The sequence below is a fragment of the Felis catus genome, chromosome E3 (genome assembly GCF_018350175.1).
Source record: "Felis catus isolate Fca126 chromosome E3, F.catus_Fca126_mat1.0, whole genome shotgun sequence".
NCBI classification, from domain to species: Eukaryota; Metazoa; Chordata; class Mammalia; order Carnivora; family Felidae; genus Felis; species Felis catus.
In genome coordinates, this window is record NC_058383.1 from 26,808,659 (window position 1) to 26,832,957 (window position 24,299).

A 24,299-nucleotide genomic window follows, 5' to 3' on the forward strand; every position below is an offset into this window, starting at 1 on the left:
TTCTGTGTGTCTCCCTCTCTCTCTGCCCCTCCCCCGTTCATGCTCTGTCTCTCTCTGTCTCCAAAATAAAAAATAATAAAAAAATAAATTAAGCAATCACTTTATTTGAATGGGAGAGTTGATGTAGACAGCGATACAGGCTAACGTTCGTAACGTGCCTTTTGCATATCAGACACCGTGCTTGGCACATTCATGTGTGCTCAGTCCATCTTGTGAGTTTCCCATAACACTTAATGTATTCTTCTATTTAATACTTTTTATGGTCTTGACACTATGCTAGGTGTTTTACCAGAATAGCTAATTTAATCCTTATAGAATCAGGACAGAGGTATCATTATCTCCATTGATAAGATGAGGTTGGGAAAGTTTAAGTAGTTTCCCAGTGTCATGCAATGAGGAAGTGGTGGAAACAGGATTTCAACCCAGGACAGAATGACTCCAAATCCAGTTTTCTTACTTCCTACACTAGCACTTACTACGTTGTAGTTATTGGCTTGTGTGTCTCTCTCTCACCTGTGAACTCCCTGACCTCTCAACACTCATGTGTTATCTTTGGACCCCAGTACTCCCTCACTCTAGAGTCTTGCTTAGAGGAGTAAGTTCTCAAAAACTATAGACTGACTGAAGAAATCTTCACAACAACTCTATTTTTCTTTCCATTTTACACATGAGCAAATTTAGGCTTAGGATGGTTAAGGGACTTACCCAACGCCAGGAACTAGCATTCACAAAATATAATCCTATAATCCTGAAATGTCCCTGCTTCAACTGAGAATTGAGAAAGATATTCTATAAGCTGAAGAGAGGGGTCTTTGGGATGTTCATTCATCCAATATAGATAGGTTAATGAAGGCTCCATTAGGGTGGATTACCATGCAGAAAGCGGTGCAGACGTTTTATGAAAGGGAGCTGCATGTATGTTACTGAATCTGCTCTTGAGCTCCTTATAACTTGTGAGCAGGCAGAACACTGCTTAATGGTGCTGGACAAAGCTCAAGTGAAAATGGCTCCAGTGGGGAAATCTTTTATGGAAACTGAAATGATTGTTTTAGGAATCCGAATTGTAATTTTTCACTTCTTAGTCTCTGGTCTCTTGAGTCCCGGTCTATATCATGGGCGTATTTCATAATGGAATTCTGGTGACTTTGCCCAGTGTAAGGGGCACTGCAGTGGCAGGCAGGCAAGCTCAATGTGTGGAGGGAGGCAGCAAGTTAGATATTTAGAGGCAGAGACTAGGACTTTGTTAGATGGAACCGACAGCTCTAAAGGGCACCTCAAGGAAACACATTTCTCAGGGCATCTAAGAACATGAGAGCTGAGCCCAGGGTCTGATGTAGCTCTCTCTGTTTGAAAGCACTGACATTCTGTTAAGCTAATGATGAGTTTTCTTCTCTTTTCTCCCAACACCAAGACTAGGCAAAAAAAAAAAAATGCAGGGGAAGAAAGAACAAGAAACAATTTCCAAAGTCTTCAGGGTCCGTAGGCTGGCTTTTGAACTAAGTCACACTGCTGTCATCCTCCAGGCTGCTTGTACTTTTGCAGTAGTCATTGGCAGATTAATGAGTTTCATGAAAGTTAAGAGAAAATAGCAGCTGGAAATAGCACTAAAGGTTTCAAGGACATTTTGGGGGAGGGGGTGAAATATGTCGTCACCCTCATGTACTCATGGAAGCATGTAGGTTATGTCATTAGCTAAAAATCCCAGCCATGAAGTCAAGAATGCATGTAATTTACCCACTCACTTACCCACCAGCCATCCATCCATCCACCCACCCATCCATCCATCTATCCACTGATCCATCCATCCACTCACCAACCACCCATCCATCTAGCCTTTCATCCATCCATCCACCCACCCACACATCCATCTACCCATTCATCCTCCACCCACCCACCCACCCACACATCCATCCATCCACCCACCAACCACCCATCCATCTAGCCATTCATCCATCTACCCATCCATCCATCCATCCACCCACACACACACATCCATCTACCCATTCATCCTCCACCCACCTAACCATCGATTTTACCCATCCACTTAACATTTAACAAACACAGACAATGTGCCAGGCATTATCTAAGGCTACCAGTATTTGGTTCTCTGGAACTTTCAAGACTGCGTTTTTTTGCTATAACATAATTTCAGAAAGCAAATTTGCTGTTGGGAGCTTTCGTTACGGTGAAGCAAAATGGCATATTGAGTTTCTATAGATTTTGACTCTTATATAACTGTACACTTGGCACTGAAAATCTTATGCAACTTATTTGGGAAAAGATGGTCTACAGTACAAGTTGCTGCATCATGCAGAAAGACGGGCCGCAAGAAACAGTTTTTGTTTAGGGTTTGTTTTTCAGGAGAAGCTGTGAAATTGTTGAGCTGAAGTTGTTTTGCTTGGTCAGGTGTTACTAGTCCACTAAAAATAAGCCTGTATTAGTGGACATCTTAGAAACTAAGAAAGCTCAGCTGCAAGGGAATTAATAGACTCGTACTTTGTTACGCACTACCACATGGAACTTCACTGAAGTTCTCTGAACACGAGTGGTAGACAGTGATGCTAAGTGTGAGGAACCGGAGGCACACGGCCTGTTTCAGATCTCTGACCTTCCACTGATTTGCTCCACGGCCTGGGAAAAGCTGTCTACCCTCTCTGTTTTTAAAACAAAAATAGGACCGACATCAAAACTTACATTCATGGTGTTTTTTCTGAGCATTAAATGTGACAGTGCTCATTTTTGGTGAGCAAGGTAGGTACTTCAGGGACACAGAGTAGATATATTCAGATTTGCTGGTCAGAGCGAGTTCGCCACGATTTTCTTTCCTTTCTTATGTTCTCCTCCTTCTCCCATTCTTTCTTTCGCTCCTCCCATACCACGAGTGTTTCTTCTAGCATATGGAATGGAGATTTCTGTATTCTCCTTTCATATGTTAATTTACAATTATGTATATAATTGATAAAATATATAGAGCTGGCTTTGACTAATTTACATAAATGGTAAAACCCACTTATGGGTTTAAAGGTTACCTCAAACCTCACTTTTTCCCACTCAACACTGTATTTTTGACATCTCCTCATGTTGTATGTAAATCTAATTCAGTACATTCTGACTGTGGCCTGGGGGGTCAACATATGCATAGACTATGATTTGCTTATCCATTCCCTTAGTGATGAAAGAACACTTTCAAAATCTTTACTGTCACAAGGAAAACTATGGTGAACAGTCTCATGCATGCATCCTTGTGGTTTTGTGTAAGAGTTTCTCTGAGGCACATATCGACCCATGGGGATTGTTGGGTAGATGAACAGTTAATTGCCCTGAGTACTGAGAGATTGCTGCTTGGAATGGCTGCTTAGTTTACACTTCTCCCTAGCCCTTGATGTTCTCTGACTTTGTAATTTTTGCCAATACGATGGATGTAAAGTGGTATCATTGTTGGTTTAATTTGCTTTTCTCTGATTACTAATGAAGTTGAGTATCTCTTCATATACTTGTTAGCCATTAGTGTTTCCTCTTCTATTAATTTTCTTTTCATAGACTTTACCCTTTTTTCTATTGAGTTTCCTGATTTTTTCCTGCTGTGTTGTAGAGGTTTCTGTAGATTTCAACACCAGCCAAGTTTTAGACATTGTACACATCTCGTGGTCCACAGAAGTGTTCAGTGTGTAGATTACGTCCTTTTCTGGGCAGAAATTGCAATGTTAATGCAGTTGAACACTTCATGTTTTCCCCTTATAGCTGGCTCTTTTTAGATCTTGCTTTAAAATCTGTACAATTGTAAAGTCACAAAGATATTTCCTCCATTTTCTTCTTTTTTTATATGAAATTTATTGTCAAATTGGTTTCCATACCACACCCAGTGCTCATCCCAAAAAATGCCCTCTTCAATACCCATCACTCACCCTCCCCTCACTCCCAACCCCCTTCAACCCTCAGTTTGTTCTCAGTTTTTAAGAGTCTCTTATGCTCTCCCACTCTAACCTCTGTTTTTTTTCCTTCCCCTCCCCCATGGGTTTCTGTTAAGTTTCTCAGGATCCACATAAGAGTGAAAACTATCTTTGGCATTCAGGTGTGAAGGAAGGAATCCAATTTTATTTTTCCCATACAGGGAATCAATTTCCCCAACAAAATCTACCACACGATTCAATCTTTCCCAATTGGGTATAATGCCAAGTCTCCTATACATGTAGGACTGTTTCTGGAATCTCTGTGATGCTTCATTGATTTATTTATCTGTTCCCAAGACTACACCACACTTAAAAAAGAATTACTGTGACTTAGTAATAGGTTTTAGTATTCAGTAAAATGAATCCTACTACTATTCCTGTTTTTTTTTTCAAAATTACCTTACATATTCGTGCCTTTTATATTTCTGTATATGTTTTAGAATCAGTTTTTCAAATTCCTCAAGAAACTCTGCTGGACATTTGAATAGAACTGCATTGAGTCCACGGTTTAATGATGGGGGGAAATTAATATGCGTACAATGTTAAGTTATCCTATTTGTGAACTTAGTGTTTGTCTTAATCTATTCAGGTCTTTTAAAATGGTCTTTATAAGAGCTTTTCTCCATGAAGCTTCAGTGCATTCATTTTTGTGGGGAGGTGTATTTAAGTCCTACATACATTTTTGTTGTTGTCGCTATAATGTTTTAATATCCTGTACAATCCCTGGCACGTAGTGAGTGCTCAGTAAATGGTACCTATTACTCTTGTTGTAGCTATTATAAAAGGGAGAAAATCAGGAAAGTCTTCACCTGTCTTTAAGAGTCTGTCATGATGTTCTGCAAATAATATGGATGTGGAGCCAGACACACCTGTGTTCTGCTTCAGATTCCGCCATTAGCTGTGTGACCTTGAACACTTTTTTGAATTTCTGGGCCTCCGCTTTGGCTTTAGGGGGAGTAGTGTTCATCCTACCCGTGTTCTCGGTATGGTATGAGCATAAAAGGAGATCATGAACTAGTAACACACACAATGACTGGCATATAGGTGATCAGAAAGGAGTTTCTTTCTCCCCCTAGTGAAGAGGTGAAAAGTTTGTCATGTAGCTGCCTCATTTCCCCATGAAACCATCTCTTCATTTGAAATCCACTTCCAAACTTTGTCTTTTTTGGCCAGATGGACACAGAGAGTGGGCATACATGTTAAGAAAAATTGAAAAGAAAAATCTACCTTCCTAGGATCCCCTTTTAGATGACACTTTAGCCTTTCTTTCTTTAGAATATAAACTTGAGGAAAGGAAGCACAGTTAACTCCACATAATCCATCTGACTTCAGGTGGTTTTATCCAAGCCAGTTGTGGTTAGTCCATTTCCCTCCTTAGTGATTGGCTCAGGGATGGGCTGGCCCATGCCAATCTGGGCCAATGAAACGCTAGGAGGGCCTTGATGAGGGCTTCTGGGAAAAGAAATCCAGTTTTTCTCCTTCACTGTGCTGGGTTTAAAGAGGCTCACTGCCCTGGTTTCTGGTGGCAGGCACATCAGTGAGATGATGTGGGATGGGGATGAAGGATGGGGATGAAGCCCACACTGTGGGATAGGGCAGGGCTGTGGTGTGCAGAGAAATTCTGAGTTCTGATGTCAATGTTGAGCTGCTGCCTTGGCAAAGTTGAAGGTCCCTTCCCCCTCAACTCCCTGTTCTGTCATAATACTTAATTTAGTCAATTTAAGTAGTGTCGAGAACTGAATTGTGTCCCCTCAAAATTCATAGGTTGAAACCCTAACCCCAAAGTAGTTGGAGATAAGGCCTTTGAAGAGGTAAAATTGAATGAGATCTTTAAGGGTGGAGCCCTAATCCAACAGACTGCTGTCCTTGTAATAAGAGGAAGAGACACCAAGAGTTTGTGTGCACAGAGAAAAGACCATGTGAGGACACAGAAAGAAGGTGCCATCTGCAAGCCAAGGCTAGAGGTTCCACCAGAAACCAACCATGCCAGCACCTGGACTTCCAGCCCGCTGAGCTGTGGGAAAGCCAGCCAGTGTGTAGTGTGTTTTGTTATACAGCCCTACCTAACTAACAAAAATAGGAATAGATTTATTTGAAGGCTAAAGGACTATAGTGGATTCAAATCTCAAGTCTTTGGCATGAGTCTGCAAATAATTGATGCTCAAGAAATGTGTGATAATGAACATGAATGTGAGAATCATTCTGAATTTATAGAGTGCAGAGAATCACATGATTTTGTGTGCTCTCCATTGTTGGAGCTTCTGAATGGCCTTTTGGTACAAGTATAGACTTACTATTAGTGGTATCTTTTAGATGAGGAAAGTGGGGATTAACAAAGGTAAATGACGGGTACCTGGGTGGCTCAGTTGGATAAGCATCCAACTCTTTATATATATATATATATATAATATATATATATATATATAAGTATATATATATAATATATATAATATATAACATATAATATATATTATATATATTTATATATATATAGAATTTATATATATATTTATATATATATATATAGAATTTATATATATATATATATAAAATTTATTGTCCAATTGGCTTACATACAACATCCAGTGCTCATCCCAACAAGTGCCCTCCTCAATGCCCGTCACCCGCTTTCCCCCACCCCCATCAACCCTTACTTTGTTCTCTGTATTTAAGAGTCTCTTATGTTTGCTTCCCTCGCTCTCTGTTTGTAACTATTTTATTCCCCCTACCCTTCCCTCATGGTCTTCTGTTAAGTTTCTCAAGATCCACATATGAGTGAAAACATATGATATCTGTCTTTCTCTGACTGACTTATTTAAGCATCCAGCCCCTGATTAGATGATCTCATGATCTGTGTCATGTCATGATCTCATGATCCGTGAGTTCAAGCCCCGTGTAAGGTTCTGTGCTGACAGCGCAGAGCCTGCTTGGGATTCTCTCTCTCTCCCTCTCTCTCTCCATCCCTCTCTCATTTGCTCTCTCTCTCTCTCTCACTCTCTCTCTCTTAAATTAAGTGAATAAACATAAAAAAAAAAAACCAAGGGTAAATGATATGCTTGAGTCTGAGTAGATAGATAAGTGGTGTGAATGGGATAAGAACCAAGGATTTTTCACTCCTATTTTGGTACATTTTGTAATAAGCTGGATCTCCACTAGGCTATGAGAAACTTGAAGGTGCGAATTACATGTTACACATTTTTTGTAGTCATAACTCTCTAGCAAATGATCTGTTTGTTAATGGGTATTAATATGTATTAGAAGGATAAACATGAATAAATGTTATAATCTTGTATCATCAAAGCAGCTCTCACGAAATGGCAGGGGAAATGATACCTCCGTCCAGAGTGTTTTAACAATGTCCAACAATGGCTGTGTCCCATCTCAAAGGCAATAGTCATGGGTGTGGTTTATTTGCACATCTCTATGTCCAGTTCCAGGCACAGATGTAACAGGCAATGATGACATTGTAAAGGTCATGCTGCCTACTGAATCCTTTCAGACATGGAGGAAGGAGTCAAGAAGCAAAGGCAGAAGAGGCAGTTTAGACCTGTCATATTGGGTACCCCTGGGAGCAGTTTGCACTCAACATGTAAATCACGCTCAGGGTCTGTCTGGTTAATACAAAGCCTTTAGTGCCATTTGCTTCTCCATCGGCATACTGATTATGACACATGGTCATTGGGTTTATCAATAACGTGCCCCATAAATCCAGTTAGCATTTTCTTCTGGGTGCCGCACCTTGGGAAGCTGCTTAAGTACCTTGAAGGTCCTTCGCCAGCTCTGGCCTTGAATCTCAAGGAGGGTCTGAGGCACTTCAGACTCTTGACGGAGTATAACAGGGCTGTGATTTGAGCCCTTTCTGACTGTCTGGAAGCTCTTCCAATGATCTGAAATTTAGATGGGAACCTCTCCTCCCATGAAGTCCTGTCATTCTTAGAAGGAGCCTTGGTGTTACAGGAGTAGTTGTATTTTGTCATTGGCTATTTTGTTTGCTCTGTGTCACTTCCTTTGGGGAACTACCCTTTCCCTGTGTTGCATGGGCTCTGAACTCTGCCCCCTGGCTACAGGGCTGAGTCAGTGGCCCACGCTTTGCAGTCTGAGCTCTCTCATGGCAATCTGAATCTTGAGCCAAGACATGGGGTGGGAGGTGATTGAAGCAAAGTCATTTATGTTTGAGACTGTTGATGAGTTTCTGCTTCTGTCCCTCTGATGAAATTATAAGATCTTTAAAGCATACATCATGAATATGGTAAATACATTGATAATATATATACATTATGAAAGGAGTTACCCCATCTTAATCCCATTTTTGATTAATATATCCATCCATGTCTATATATTAGCATATAGATATTTAGCTCTCCCATTCATTTCTATGACCTTTCAAGTCCTTTCAATAACTAATTCATTCTTTCTTGAATGTGTTGGGATAGGTTTCTATTGCTTGCTTTAAAATCCTCCAAGTGTTACCGATGTAGATAGCACATGATAGTTTGTTCTCTTATTTTTATTTTCCAAATTAAATACTTTTAGAATATCTTTGAATATAGCTTTGTTGAAACTTCTAATAATGATAATGTTGATGAAAAAATTTTCCTCTATTATTAACACCTTAATAGCCTAGAGAAATAGCATTAACAGTTTATGTTCCTGAGCATCCACTGTTTGATAAGTTCAGTGTTAGGAGGCAATATAGAAACCAAGAGCTTGGCCTTTATCTATGTTCAAATCTGGGCTCTCAGTTACTAGCCATGTGACCTTGGGCAAATTACTTAACCTCTCTGAACCTCAGTAGTCTCATTCGTAAAATAGAAATAATACTACTTATAGGGATATTATAAAGCTTAAATTAGTTAATACATGTAAAAACATGCCCAGTATATAGTAAATACGTGTTAGCCCATTATCGTTGGGTATTTCAGCTGAAAAAAAGAAATGGCATCTCCTTGAGCTGCTGTAACTTGCCCAAGGCCACACAGGTAGGGCACAGGGGGAGCTGGGATTAAATAAAATCACACTCCTGAGTGCCTTGTCTAGAGTCTGGCACATAGGGTCTCTCTTCACTGAAGCCGCCATCATTCTTCTAAGTGTCTCACGAGCCCAGATTTGACAGGGAAATGTATGAAAACTGCCCCAGGAAAAATTAAAAGCAGAAATTAGGCACCCTTTTCTCTCTCTGCTATCACCTTATGTGCCTTCCTTTCCCTTCTCCCTCCAGAGTGTCTGTCAAGTCCTATTTCAAAGAATCCCTGCTGAGGGTGCTGAGTGATAACTGGTCTATCAGCTGGCATGTAAGATGAAGCCTTTCCTTTGTCCGTTTACATTTCAGTGGGAAATTCCTGAGACCCTGGTGGCTTCCTCATCCAAAGCATTTAGGGGATATTGGTCTCTCCCTCTTGAGAGACTCTGGAGGTGTCCCTTTTGGAAGAGTTACTCATCTTTGCTGAGGTCTCATTAATTAACATCTTGCCTCAGGAAGGCCAGTATGCCTGAGTAATGCTTTCTACCGTGCGTTACAGAAGACGTACATTTGCTATGCTATGCTATGCTAAGGGGAAGCAAGTATGTCAAGGGCAGGTCCTTACGGAATGAGAACGTTGGAACACACGCACGTGTGTGCATGTGTGTGCACAATTAACAATCTATTTAGTCCCAGGTGGTACTGTTGGTGCCATGTAGTATTTCATTAACAGCATTATTTAATTGCATTCTCATAGTGGTCTTGAAAGTTTGTTACCATTTTCCAATTTTATGGACTAAGAGATTGAGGCTCTGTAGTGGGCCTCTGCTGTCTCATTCAACATTTCCCCCTTGTCATTAGCATGCAGCTCAAGTAGATTTGACTTGGGGCTTTTTGTGCCTGAGAACTGGCCAGTCTGAATATCCTATGCTTCTGCCTCTTTTATTGGTTCAGAGATGGGCATAGGAGGCCAATAAGAACCAGGTATGGAACTTTTGTTGGAGATTTAGGGAATCTGCTGTCTTTTTTTTCTTGGCTCGGGTGGCTCAGGCTATAGAATGCGAGCCTATAGGAGACGGGGACATCTTAGCCTATCTGAGAATAAAACCTACACCAAGGAAGGAAGTGAAAGACGAGAGAATGGTTCCAGGTGTTACCATTTGAGCCCCTGAATCCAGACGTGCCTCATGCTAAAATATCCCCAGACTTTTCAGGTGAATCAACAAAGTGATTTCTGCACTTAATCCAGTTTTGATCTGGGCTTTCTGTCACTTGCCGTGAAAAGAATCCTGATAAATATAGGCTCAGAGGGTGTTATGGACTGAGTGTTTGTGTCTCACCCCACAAAGTTCATACATATAATGAAGCCTTAACCCCCACGTGATAGTATTTGGAAGTGGGACCTTTGGCAGGTGATCAGGTTTGGATGAAATCTTGCGAATGGTGTGCCCGTGATGGGATTAGTGTCTTTACAAGAGCAGGAAGAAGCCATAGGTCTTTCTACCTCCACCATCTGAGGATAGAGAGACGACGGCTCTCTGCAAGCCAGGAGAGAGTTCTCACCAAGGAACCAAATTTTACTGCACCTTGATCTTGGACTTCCTGCCTCCAGGAATAAAAAGGAATTTCTTTTGTTGAAGCCACACAGGTGGTTAGGGCCACTGGAGCTGGCTAATACAGAACCCAAGACTGCCTGGGTCCAAATCTTGTCTTTTTAACCCCCATGCCAACTGTCTGTGCCATTATACTTCCTACCCACCAAAGCACACAAATTTAACATATGGAAAAAGAACCTTTACAGAAAGTGGCCTGAGGGTGGGGCTGCCCCCTCAGTAGGGCTAGAATGAGTCTGGAGACATAAAGCTGAAAGGGTAGTGTGAGGTCATGTCTACTTGGCAGATGGGTCCAAACACTTCCAGCAGGTGCAAGCTAATGTTTTCAACCCTGCCATCCTTTTTGTCCCACGGGCTAGAATCCAGCGTAGCTCAGGCTCATCAAGAGAATATAATAACACACTTTTCTGAGAAAAGGACAGCTTTATTTCTGTCTAGAAGGCCACATTGAGAACCTCACTGGCAACTCTCCTTGCAGGAAAAGAGAAAAAGAATGGAGTGATGAATTAGTTCCTTACAACCCACTGACAGACTGATGGATAAACGCAGTGACAGACCCCAAATTGTATCTTCTGCAAGTCTCCCCCGAAGAAAAAGTCTTTGTCCTTTTAGACACTCCCTGAAAATGGCATGGAAATATGGCTGAAAGCCCCACTGTCTGGGGCACATACATTATTATTACTATAGCTATTTTATCATAGCCAGGATTCAGGTGTTAAAACCCAAACATGGAGTGATTTGGTGCCACCAAGGCTCAGATAATATTCTTCCTGTATATATATATATATATATATATATATATATATATATATACTATATATATATATAGTATATATATATATACTATATATATACTATATATATAATACTGCACAGAAGTCCTATTTTTCTGCCTTCAAAATGTTTTTAACTGAAACCCCAGTTTAATTCTGGAAATTCCAATTTAATCCTGGATTCCAATTTAATTTGGTGGAGGATCAAGCACATCTCTAGTCTCTGTTATACAGCAAGGAGGGGGATGCAGCGTTTTCCGTGATAAAGATAAATCCTAAACCTTAGAGGAGGGGGTTCTTGACCAGGGCCACACATGGGGAATCACCAGGGAGCTTGGGGAAAAAAAAAATACCAACACTTGGGACCCTAACCAGAAGACTTGCATTTGCTTGATCACGGGGTGTGGCCTGACTGATGGGATTGCTTTTAAAGTGTCACAGGTGGTTCTCTTGTGCAGCCACAGCCCAGAAGCACTGCCGTAAGCCGATTTCAAAGTTCCTAATTTTCCCCTTAAACAGCTTAAAGTATAGAAAATAAACGGTGTCTATGCCACAGGGATACTGGCTCCACCAAGGGTGCACATTGTGACAAAGTGCTGGACCTCTGTGAGGTTCCGAAGTTCTCTCCTTCCTATCATTTGGGTAAAAGGAGTGACTAACCCACAGGGTTGTGTGGTGAAGGTTGACTGAGGTAAGTACGTAAAATGTGCCTGGCGGAGAGTAACATTTCGTAACCGTTGGCTCTTACGTTCACTATTAATGTTAGGACTGGTTTTCGCAATCTTAGCAGGTGATAGAAACTAGTTTTATTTAAAGGCGGGGGGGAAACTAGCTGACTCAGGTAACCCCACCTAGGAAAGTACAGGGTGGGTGTGGCCCCGGGACAACTGGGTCCAAGGGGTCAACCCCGTAGATTCTTTTCCTCTTCTCTCTCATTTCTGCTTTTCTTCTTCTCGGCAGCCTCAGGCCACGGGCCCACTTCTCTGCCAGGAGGAGACGACCACTCAGGCTGACCCGGCACACATTCTGGGACCACAAAGGAAAAAGGTACCTGTATCACTCATTTCAGGTGGGAAAAATCCTGAGGAAAGACGAAGGTGCACGGGTGTTCTCGTGACGGCTGGATTATCACTGTTACCAGAAGGAGCGTGGGGTGTGAGGAGCTGAGCAGACAAAAACAGTCGTGTCTACGACGATGAGAAGTCAGTTCTTATAATAATGACTATGTCCATTGAACAAATATTTGTTAAGTATCTATTATGGGCCAGACGTGGTTCTAGATGCTACTTTGTACGATGAGAAATGGACATCACATTAAAAAAAAAATACTGAGATAGAGTTTATACATGGTAAAGTTCAGTCTTTGTTTTCTTTTGAGATAAAATTCATATACTGTAAAATTCAAACTTTTTTTTTTTTTTTTTTAGAGAGAGAGCATGAGCAGGGGAGGCGCAGAGGGGGAGAGGGAGAGACAGACAGACAGAGACTCTTAAGCAGGCTTCACCATGCTAAGCTCGATCAGGTCTTGATCTCATGACCTGGGATCATGACCTGAGCTGAAATCTAGAGTGAGATACTCAACTGACTAAGCCACCTAAGCGCCTCTCAACCTTTTTAAGATATGTCATATTTTATGTCTTTTGGTAGTCTTTTTATGTCTTTTGAAGTCATACCTTATTTTATGTCTTTTGAAGTCAGGAAGTGTTGGTCCTCTGACGTTTTTTTGGGTGAGTTTTGGCAACACATCCAGTGGCGATCAAGTAAGATATGGAACATTTCAGACATCCCTCCAGATTGTCTCTTGTGTCTTTGTAGTCAGTCCCTCTCTACCCCCTGCTTCTGGCAAACACTGATCTGCCTTCCGTCTGGGTAGTATTTCCTTTTCCAGACTATCACTTAAGTGGAATTATACAGCACATGGCATTCTTTCACTTAGTATTTGAGATTCGGAAAGTTGTTGCTTGTATAAATAGGTCTTTCATTTCATTGCTGAGACTTAGTGCATTGTATGGGCATAGCAATTTGTTCACCCATTCATCAGCCTAAAGATATTTAGGTTGTTTCCAAGTTCGGGTCTCTATGAAAAAGTTGCCAGAATATTCTCAGACAGCATTTTGTGTAAACATGCACTTTTACTTCATTTGGTAAATGTCTAGGAGCACAGTTGCTGAATCATATGATAAGTGTCTGCTGGACTTTATAAGAAACTTCCAAAATGCTCTCCAAAGTGGCTGTACATATTGCATTCCACTTGAAATGTATAAGTGTTCCGGCTGCTTTACATCCTTGCCAACATCTAGTATTGTCAGTTAAAAAGAAGAAAAGCCTTTCTAATGGGTGGGTAACGGTGTCTTGTGGTTTTAGTTCGTGGCTAATGGCACTGAGCTGCTTTTTGGGTGCTAATTTGCCATTCCCTTTTTTTTTTTTTTTTTTTTTTTTTGGTGAAGTACCTGTTCAAATCTTAGGCCCATTTTTACTGAGTTGTTTCTTATTGAGTTATAAGTGTTCTCTATGTATTCTTGGTGTATGTTTAGATATCAGATATGGATTTTACACGTATTTTCTCCCATTCTATGGCCTGCCTTTTTATTCTCTTAGCAATGTCTGTTGAAGAGAATCTTAAAATATTGGTCAAGTTAGGTCTGTTAATGTTTGTTACTCATGGATTATGCTTTTGGTATCATACCTAAAATATCTTTGCTTGGGGCACCGGAATGGCTCAGCCCTTTAAGTGTCTGACTCTTGATTTCAGCCCAGGTCCTGATCTCCCAGTTTGTGAGTTCAAGCCCCATGTCCGGCTCCGCGCTGATGGGTTCCACATTGACAGGTGGTACGGAGCCTGCTTGAGATTCTGTCTCTCTCCGTCTCTGTCTGCCTCTTTCCTGCACATGCTCTCTTTCTCAAAATTAATTAATTTTAAAAAAAGGTCATTTAAAAATATCTTTGCTTAACCCAAGATTACAGAGATTTTTCTGCCATGTTTTCTTCTAGAAGTTTTATAATTTTAGGTTTTATATTTAGGTCTATGATCCCTTTTGAGATAATTATTGCACATGATGTAGCATATAGGTCGAGATTCATTATTTTGCATATGGGTGTCCAATAATTATTCTAGTACCATTGAATTGCTTTTGTGCCTTTGTGAAAAAGGAGTTGACCATATTTGTGTGGGTCTATTTCTGGATTCCCTATCCTGTTCTATTGATCTATGTGTTTATCTCTTCACCAATACCATTCTAGTTTTAATTACTGTGGCTTTATAGTAAGTCTTGAAATCAGGTACCTTGAGTCCTCCAACTTTGTTCACCTTTATAAAAATTGCTTTTGCTATGCTAGTTCCTATGCCTTTCGATAAAAATTTTAGAACTAGGTTGTTGATTTCTGCAAAAAAAAAAAAAAAATCCCATTGGGAGTTTGATTGAAGGTGCATTAAATTTACACTTGAGAAGAATCAGCAACTTAACAATGTTGAGTCTTTCAGTCCGTGAGCAGAGTAGATATGTTTCTGTTTACTCAGGTTATCTTTGATTTCTGTCCTCAGCATTTCTAATTTTCAGCATACAGCTCTTGCACTTATTCTGTGTTTTTTTTGCTAGGTGTTTCATGTCTTCTGGTGCTATCTCATAAATGCTCATAAGTTTTGAAATTGGGAAGTTCAAGTCTTTGATCTTTGTTCTTTTTTTTCACAAAGTTGTTTCGGCTCTACTGGACTTTTTGCTTTTTCATTTAAATTTTAGTATCAGCTTTCTGAAAAAAATAAATGTCTCCTGGCATTTGATGGGAATGATGTTGAATCTATAGACCAATTTGGAGAAAATGACCATAATATTGGGTCTTTCAATTCATGAACATGGAATTCCTCTCCATTTATTTAGATACTTTTAAATGTTTGTCATCAATGTATGGGGCCCAACTCAGTCAGTTGGGCGTCCGACTTCGGCTCTGGTCATTATCTCACTGTTTGTGAGTTTGAGTCCCACGTTGGGCTCTGTGCTGACAGCTCAGAGCCTGGAGCCTGCTTAGGATTCTGTGTCTCTCCCTCTCTCTGCCCCTCCCATGCTCATGCTCTGTTTCTCTCTGTCTCTCAATAATAAATAAATGTTAAAAATTTTTTAAAAATAAATAAATGTTTGTCAGCAATGTATTATAGTTCTCAGTGTATAAGTATTATACTTGGTGACATTTATTCCCAAGTATTTATTCTTTCTGATGCTACTGTGAATGGAACTATCTTAATTTCACTTTCAGATTGTTCATTACTGGCATATAGAATACAATTGATTTTTGTATAGTGAGCTTTGGAGCTTGTGTTGTTGAAAGAATTTGTCCAATTCATCTAAGTGGTTGAATATTTTGGCGTAAAGTTGTTTATAATATTCCCTTATAATCACCTTACTGTCTATAGTATCTGTAGTGCTGTCACCTCTTTGATTCCTGTTACTGAGAAGTTATGTCTTTTCTGTCATTTTTTTCCTCAGTAAGTCCGTCTAGGGTTTATTAGATTTATTGATCTTTTTAGAGAACTACATTTGGGTTTTATTGATTTTTTTTTTTTTCCCTCTTGCTTTTCTGTTTTCAATTTTATTGAACTGCATTTATCTTTAGTATTTCCTTCTGATTGTCTTGGACCTAATTTCTTCTTTTTTTTTTCTAGTTTCTTAAGGTTTAAGCTTAGACCATGATTTGAGACCTTTCTTATTTTCTAACATAAATATTTAATGATGTAGGTTTCCCTCTAAACACTGTTTCATCTATGTCCAACAATTTTTGATGAGTCACCTTTTATTTTATTTTATTTTTGTATTCTTAAAATATTTTTATTTATTTTTGAGAGAGAGAGAGGAGAGCAAGCCGGGGAGGGGCAGAGAGAGAGGGAGGGAGACACAGAATCTGAAGCAGGCTCCAGGCTCTGAGCTGTCAGCACAGAGCCCGACACAGGGCTTAAACTCATGAACTGCGATATCATGACTTGAGCCGAAGTCAGATGCTTAACCAACTGAGCCACCCAATAATCTTTATTTATTATTATTACTTATTTATTATTATTATTTATCTTTAATCTTTATTATTTTAAATTCCAGTATAATAATTAATATACAGTGCTATATTAGTTTCAAGTATACAGTACAGTGATTGAACAATTCTATGCATTGTTCAGTGCTCATCACAGTAAGTGTACTCTTAATCCCCTACACCAGTTTCACGCATTCGCCCATCCCCCCTGGCAAACACCAGTTTGTTTTCTATATTTAAGAGTCTGTGTTGTTTGTCTCTTTTTTTTCTTTGTTCATTTCTTTTGTTTCTTAAATTCTGTATTTGATCCATTCTATATGTAGATCCATCCATGTTGTTGCAAATGGCAAGACTCATTCTGTTCTATGAATGAGTAATATTTCATTACATATATATATATTTACCACATCGTCTTTATCCATTCATCTATGTACAGACACTTGGATTGCTTCCATAGCTATCTGGCTATTGTGAATAATGCTGCAATAAACACAGGGGTGCATGTATCTTTTCAAATTAATGTTTTTAGTTTCTTTGGGTAAATAATAGTGGAATTTACTGGGTCATATGGTAATTCTATCTTTAATTTTTTGAGGAACCTCCTTACTGTTTTCACAGTGGATACACCAGTTTGCATTCCCACCAACAGTGCATGAGCGTTCCTTTTTCTCCACGTGTTTGCCAAACACTTGTTCTTTCTTGTTGATTATAGCCATTATGCGAGATGTCAGGTGATATCTCACTGTGGTTTTGATTTGCATTTCCCTGGTGATTGGTGATGTTGAGTATATCTCTCCATATGTCTGTTAGCCATCTGTATGTCTTCTTTGGAAAAAGTCCTGCTCATGGCTTCTGTCCATTTTTTTTTTTTTTATTTTTTTTCAACGTTTTTTTATTTATTTTGGGGACAGAGAGAGACAGAGCATGAATGGGGGAGGGGCAGAGAGAGAGGGAGACACAGAATCGGAAACAGGCTCCAGGCTCTGAGCCATCAGCCCAGAGCCTGACGTGGGGCTCGAACTCACGGACCACTAGATCGTGACCTGGCTGAAGTCGGACGCTTAACCGACTGCGCCACCCAGGCGCCCCTCTGTCCATTTTTTAATTGTATTTTTTTTGGTGTTGTTTGTGTAAGTTCTTTACATATTTTGGATATTAACCCCTTAACATACGTATCATTTACAAATACCTTTTCTCATTCAGTGGGCTTTTTGTTTTGTTGATGGTTTCTTTAACTGTGAAAAAGCTTTTTATTTTGATGTAATCCCAATAGCAAAACCCAAACTTTTAAAATAAGCAATTAGAGTATTACAATTTATTTGAAAAAAGAGAGACCAAGAGTGTATCTTTGAATATTCAGCCCCTCTAAAAAATTTTAAATAACTTGATATACTAAACAACAGATTACTAGAGTAATCAAATTACTGGAGTAATCAGATTACTTAAGAAAGAACAGATTACCACGGTAACAAATGATAATAAGTAAAAACTTGGCAAAATTACTAGCTAGAAATCAAACTGCCCATATTATTTCTTTTTTTAATTTTTTAAAATTTACATCCAAATTAGTTAGCATCTAGTGCAACAATGATTTCAGGAGTAGATTCCTTAATGCCCCTTACCCATTTAGCCCATCCCCCCTCCCTCAACCCTTCCAGTAACCCTCAGTTTGTTCTCCATATTTATGAGTCTCTTCTGTTTTGTCCCCCTCCCTGTTTTTATATTATTTTTGTTTCCCTTCCCTTGGGTTCATCTGTTTTGTCTCTTAAAGTCCTCATATGAGTGAAGTCATATGATATTTGTTTTTCTCTGACTAATTTCGCTTAGCATGATACCCTCTAGTTCCATCCACATGGTTGCAAATGGCAAGATTTTATTCTTTAAAAATTTTTTGTTTAATTTTTATTTATTTTTGAGACAGAGGGAGACAGAGCACAAGTGGGGGAGGGGCAGAGAAAGAGGGAGACACAGAATCTGAAACAGGCTCCAGGCTCTGAGCTGTCAGCACAGAGCCTGATATGGGGCTTGAACCCACGAACCATGAGACTGTGACCTGAGCCAAAGTCGGGCACTTAACCGACTGAGCCACCCAGGTGCCCCGGCAAGATTTCATTCTTTTTGATTGCTGAGTAATACTTCATTGTATATATATACCACATTTTCTTTATCCATTCATCCATCGATGGACATTTGGGCTCTTTGCATACTTTGGATATTGTTGATAGTGCTGCTATAAACATGGGGGTGCAGCACACCTGTGTCCCTTGGATAAATACCTAGTAGTGCAATTGCTGGGTCCTAGGGTAGTTCTATTTTCAGTTTTTTGAGAAACCTCCATACTGTTTTCCAGAGTGGTTGCACCAGCTTGCATTCCCACAAAATAATTCCTGAGTTTTACGTATACCTTCCTTTTTGATTCAAAGACTATTTAGAATGATGTTTAATTTCCAAGTATTTGGAAATTTTTCAGATGTCTTTGTTATTGATTTCTAGTTCAATCCTGTCATGTTCACAGAACATAATTTGTATCATTTCAATTTGATAAAGTTTGTTGTATAGCTCAGAATATCAGAATATCTTGTTGAATGGCCCATATGAACATGAAAAGATTCTGTTGTGGAATGGAATATTCTTTGTTAGTTACATTGACTTTGTTGATAGTTTTGTATATTCCTACTGACTGTCTTTCTACTTGTATCAATTGCGGAGAGAGAAACTGCAAAGTTTCCAAGTGCACTTGTGGATTTCTCTATTTCTCTTTTCAGTTCCTTCAGTTTTTGCCTCATGTGTTTTGAAGCTTTTCGGTTAAGTACACACACATGATTGACATACAGTTTTGAATAGTTCTGGCATTGTGTATATTTTTTAAATTCTTTTACTTTTAACCTTTCTATGTCTTTATAGGTTCCTTATGGACAGCATATATTTGTGTCTTCCTTTTTAAAATCCAATCTGTCAATCCCTGTCTCTTCATGTGTATATTTTGACCATTTACATTTAATGTCATTATTGATGTGGTTGAATTACAATACAGCCTCTGACTAGTTGGGGGTTAGTCTTGGTGTTCTGCTTTCTTTTCATTACACCAAAGTTTGTAAATTCTCAAAGTGGTCTCTGCTGAGCTGTGGCAAACAAAAGAAGAAGGGCTTATCCCATTTTTGGAGAGTAATAGTGCTAGTGGGGTTTTTAGTGGAGGCCAGCAGTACCCAGTTCATTCCACTTTCATGTTGGTGTCAAGCAGCAGAAACAGCAATATGGCAGAATGACAAAGTGGCCAGTTAATCAACAAAGTCCCTGATGAGTGTTATCTCATTAATGCAGTGAATATACTTATCACACTTCCAGTGTACAAATGAGAATATTGAAGCTCAGAATGACTTACAAGTGACCTGACCAAGATGATGCAGTGGCAGAGAGAAGATTTGAGCCCAGGTTTGTCAGAATCCAGTGTTTAAAATCTTAAACACTATGCGGGGTGCTTGGGTGTCTCAGTTGGTTGAGCATCTGACTTCAGCTCAGGTCACGATCTCGCAGTTCGTGAGTTCAAGCCCCGCGTCAGGCTCTGTGCTGACAGCTCAGAGCCTGGGACCTGCTTTGGATTCTGTGTCTCCTTCTCTCTGCCCCTTCCCTGCTCATGCTCTGTCTCTCTCTGTCTCTCAAAATATGAGTAGATGTTAAAATTTTTTTTTTAAATCTTAAACACTATGTGAAATGGTTATAAATAAATAATTTGAAGTCATCTGCTATTGATCTCAATCCAAATCATTATCAACATGTTGGATGAAGGATGTAATGAAAATTTCAACCTTGTGAGAGTCTGTCCCTTCAAGGGAAGACAGCAAGAATTTGATATTATTTGTTTGCCTTCGTTAGAAATCCAGTCATTGACAGGAGATGAGGAAACGCAACAGAGTTGAGACTGTCAACTTGTACTGACACTGAATTGGTCAAGGGACACACCTGCTAATTTGCCCATTTCTTGGGTTTGTAGAGAAGCAGGGTACAGATGAGTGCTTCGGCAGAGGAGGGAGTCCTTTCAATGAAGAAGTAGAGTGATTCTGACATCTGCTAAGTGGATAAGTACACTGGCTCCACCAGCTCACTGCTTTCTTCTCGTTCTACCCTGTGAAATCCCTTTTAGCCAACCCTTGATCAATTCATTAACCCCTTGCAGAAATAAATTATGGAGAAGCACGTCCAGCGCTACCTCCCAAACTCAGAAAAATCAGGCTTTTTTTCTGTTCTATGCTGTTTCCTGTCATGCATAATATAGCAAATTAATTAGTGAATCTGGCGGCATTTTGCTAATCCAATTTCTCTCCCTTGCTTGAGGTGAATTATGTTCATGCTTCAGTCACTTGAATATTACTCTTCCATGTTTGACGGAATTATGTTATCAGGTGATGATTATATTGCACACTATCTGATTCTAATTAAACCAGAAAATAGCGACATTGTAAAAGAGGAGAATGTTCCATAGTCTACACTCCCCACCCCCTGGCCGCTACATCCCATTTTTAAAGCTTTCCGAGCTGTGCTTGGGCTGTTTTCTGACGCTTACATCGCCTTAGTCTTCTCCAGACACAATGCCTTCTTGGGCCTGCTTCATCTAATATGTAACTTGTGTAAATTGAGTCTTGGAAAGACATAATGTTTACACTTGCCTTTTTTTTTTTTCTTATCAGAAGCATGATACACAGTAGTGACTGTGATTATTTCAGATGATATCAAAGAAGAAAATGTGTTACTTTGTCAAAACCGTCCATATAACTTGGGGGGAGAAAAGTCTGTCGTCTGAGAGAAGAGAAACTCAAATTTTAGAGAGGAAGGGAGAACCAGCTTGCCAAGATGAACACAGGAAGAGATGTAATGTAGGGGTTGAGATCACAGGATTTGGGGCCTCAAGAGCTGGGTTTGAATTCTGGCTCTGTCTTCAACTGATACCATTTCTCTCTCGTTACCGCAATAATACGCGTTTAGTTAAACCAGGGTTCAGAGAGGTTAGTTGACTTGCAAAGGTCTAATGATGAGATAAAAAGGCCAGGGCTGGGAGGAATTCTTGCACATCATATTAAATGCCATGCCCTGATTCCACCAGGGCAGAGAATGAAGGAGAGTCCGTAGAAATTCCAATTAGAGTAGGTCATATAGAGTACGGATGAGAGTCCCTTTTCTTTAAAAAAAATTTTTTTTTCAACGTTTATTTATTTTTGGGACAGAGAGAGACAGAGCATGAACGGGGGAGGGGCAGAGAGAGAGGGAGACACAGAATCGGAAACAGGCTCCAAGCTCTGAGCCATCAGCCCAGAGCCTGACGCGGGGCTCGAACTCACAGACCGCGAGATCATGACCTGGCTGAAGTCGGACCCTTAACCGACTGCGCCACCCAGGCGCCCCAAGAGTCCCTTTTCTCATGAGGGTAAAGATGTCTTTTTGTGGTAGACTACACTCAATATCCATGAACCCTTGGGATACTGATGGCGGAGAGAGGTTTCTAAAGCGTCAAGAGAACTGTGAGGTGAAATTTGCATCATGCTGCAAGTGAAAGACACTTTGATGGTGGGCTGAAAAAAAAAATACAGCACACAACTTTTCAACTTTGAAACCCCACATGCAAGGTACATCCAGCGTGGTCTGCGGGCTTTGGTCTTTTGTCCTGTCCAACAGGTGGTTCAAAAGCTGGGAGAGCTCATTGCTGAGTGAATGGTATTTGCCCCTGTTGGGATAATACTCCTCAGTCCACGGGTCTGCTCATTTTCCAGACTGTTTTCCTTTTGGAGAAACAGACTCCCACTTTGCAATAACAAATTGTGTAATTCAGGATGAGCCCCGCTGGCTGTCCCACTGATTTTTATCTCATTCACTGAAGGCCAGTTGGCCTCAACTGCCTTGTTAGACGTCATTCCTGGCCTGTCTGCACAGTTGTAAGCCTGACTCTGCCTGCTGGGGAAGATGATCGTCTCAGTACTTTTTGGGCCCTGCGGGAACAAAAGGGCTTTTTTTTTTTTTTTTTTTTTTTTTTTTTTTTTTTTTTTTTTTTTGTGCTGCTTGTAGGACCCAGAAAGTGGAAGAGAAAATTGTGTTTTTCTTTGCAGAATTTCTGCTGTGGGAGGAGACAAGGCCAAGCAGGAGACACAGATACTTACCATATGTTTATTGAACACCTATTGTATTCTAGGTCATATTCTGGGTGCAAGGGAGAGAGCAGTAAACAAAATGGGCAAAGTCTCTGCCCTGGGAGAATCAGGAATAGGCATGGAACATGGTGTGGTGGGAAAAGCACCGGAATTGGGTGGCTGTTTGATTCATTTGTATTCTAGTGGGGAGATTTAGACATTAAGCAAAGTAAAAAAGGAAGGTATGTTGGAAGGTGATAAGTTCAAGGGAGATAATTAAGCAAGGGAGGGAGATAAGGAAAGCAGAGAGGGAGTGGAGGTGTTACGCTTTAATTTCTAAATTAAAAAAAATTATTTGTTTTTGGGGGAGGGAAAGAGCGAGAGGGAAAGAGAGAGAGGGGGAGAGAGAGAAGACTGTCAGTGCTCAGCCTGATGCAGGGCTCAAACTCAGGAACCATGCGATCATGACCTGTGCTGAAACCAAAAGTCAGAAGCTTTAACTGACTAGGCCACCCAGAAGCCCCTGAATTTCTAAATTTTTTAATTGAAGTGTAATTGACAAAGAAAGGCGTAAAATATTTAAAGGGTACATTGTAATGATTTTATATTTGTATACATCATGAAGAGAGTTGTTGTGGAGAGCATTCAAGTTCTACTTCCTCAAATATCAATTATATACTACCCTCTTGCCAACCATAGTCGCCATGTTTTACATAAATACTCAGACCTTATTCAGGTTATAGGTTATAGCTGCAACTTTTACCCCCTTCTCTCTGTTTCCCCCATATCTCAGCCCCCGGCAACCACTTTTTTTTTTTTTTAGTTTCCATACAGAAGTGATACTGTGTAGTTAGTTCTTGTCCTTGTCTGGCATATTTCACTCAGCATAATGCCCTCCAGATACTTCCATGTTGTTTCAATGGCAGGATTTCCTGATTTTTTTTAAAGGCTGAATAATATTCTGTGATATGTGTATACCACATTTTCTTTATCCATTCTTCCATCAGCTGATGCATAGGTGTTCAGGGAGGGTTCTGTTCGCACAGATATGTTCCCTTTTTGACAGTTAATTGGGCTGTACTCTTGAGATTCATGTACTTTTCTGAATGCATGTTACATACTTCAGCAACAGTCCAAGATGTACCTATGTGCAATGGAATATTATTCAGCTGTGAGAAAGAAAATCTTGACATTTGCAACCAACATGGCTGAAACTTGAGGGCATTATGGTGAGATAAGTCAGATAGAGAAAGACAAGTGCTGTACGTGGAATGTGAAAAAGCCTAAATAGAGTAGAATGGTGGTTACCAGGCACTGGGGGTTACGGGAATTGGGGATGTGTTTAAGGGTACAAACTTGCAACTAGTGAGTAAATAAGTGCTGGAAATCGAATGCATCGCATAGCAATTAGAGTCAACAATACTGTATTATAGGGGCGCCTGGGTGGTTATATCATTGAAGCGTCTGACTTCGGCTCAGGTCATGATCTCACGGTTCGTGGGTTTGAGCCCCACATGGGGCTCTGTGCTGACAGCTCAGAGCCTGGAGCCTGCTTTGGTTTCTGTGTCTCCCTCTCTCTCTGCCCCTCCCCTGCTCTCTCTCTCCAAAACAAACATTTTTTAAAAAAATACTGTATTACAGACTTCAAAGTTGCTAACAGACTAGCTCTTAATAGTTCTCACCACAAAAAAGAAATAACTATGTGAGACGGTGTAACAATATATATGTATCAGATTAACATGGTGTAAGCCTCAAACCTACATAGTATTATATGTCAATTATGTCTTTATTTATTATTATTTTTTTTAATGCTGGAAGGAATAAAAGTTGGAAAGAAACAAGTTAACTCATTGAGTTTAGGATAAAGCAGGGAC

General features: G+C 40.0%; 1 long non-coding RNA gene across 8 annotated transcripts in view; it reads left to right on the forward strand.

Moving 5' to 3' along the window:
- LOC109495262 overlaps positions 1 to 24,299 on the forward strand; it is a 373,149-nt gene that overhangs the window by 99,529 nt on the left and 249,321 nt on the right. For 5 of the 8 annotated variants that reach the window (XR_006590889.1, XR_006590890.1, XR_006590891.1 and 2 more), the window contains exons 1-2: positions 11,403 to 11,987; positions 12,257 to 12,343. This is a non-coding gene — a long non-coding RNA (uncharacterized LOC109495262). Of the gene's footprint in view, positions 1 to 11,402; positions 11,988 to 12,256; positions 12,344 to 24,299 lie in introns of those variants that run through there. The other 3 variants (XR_006590893.1, XR_006590894.1, XR_006590892.1) reach the window with 2 other exon arrangements.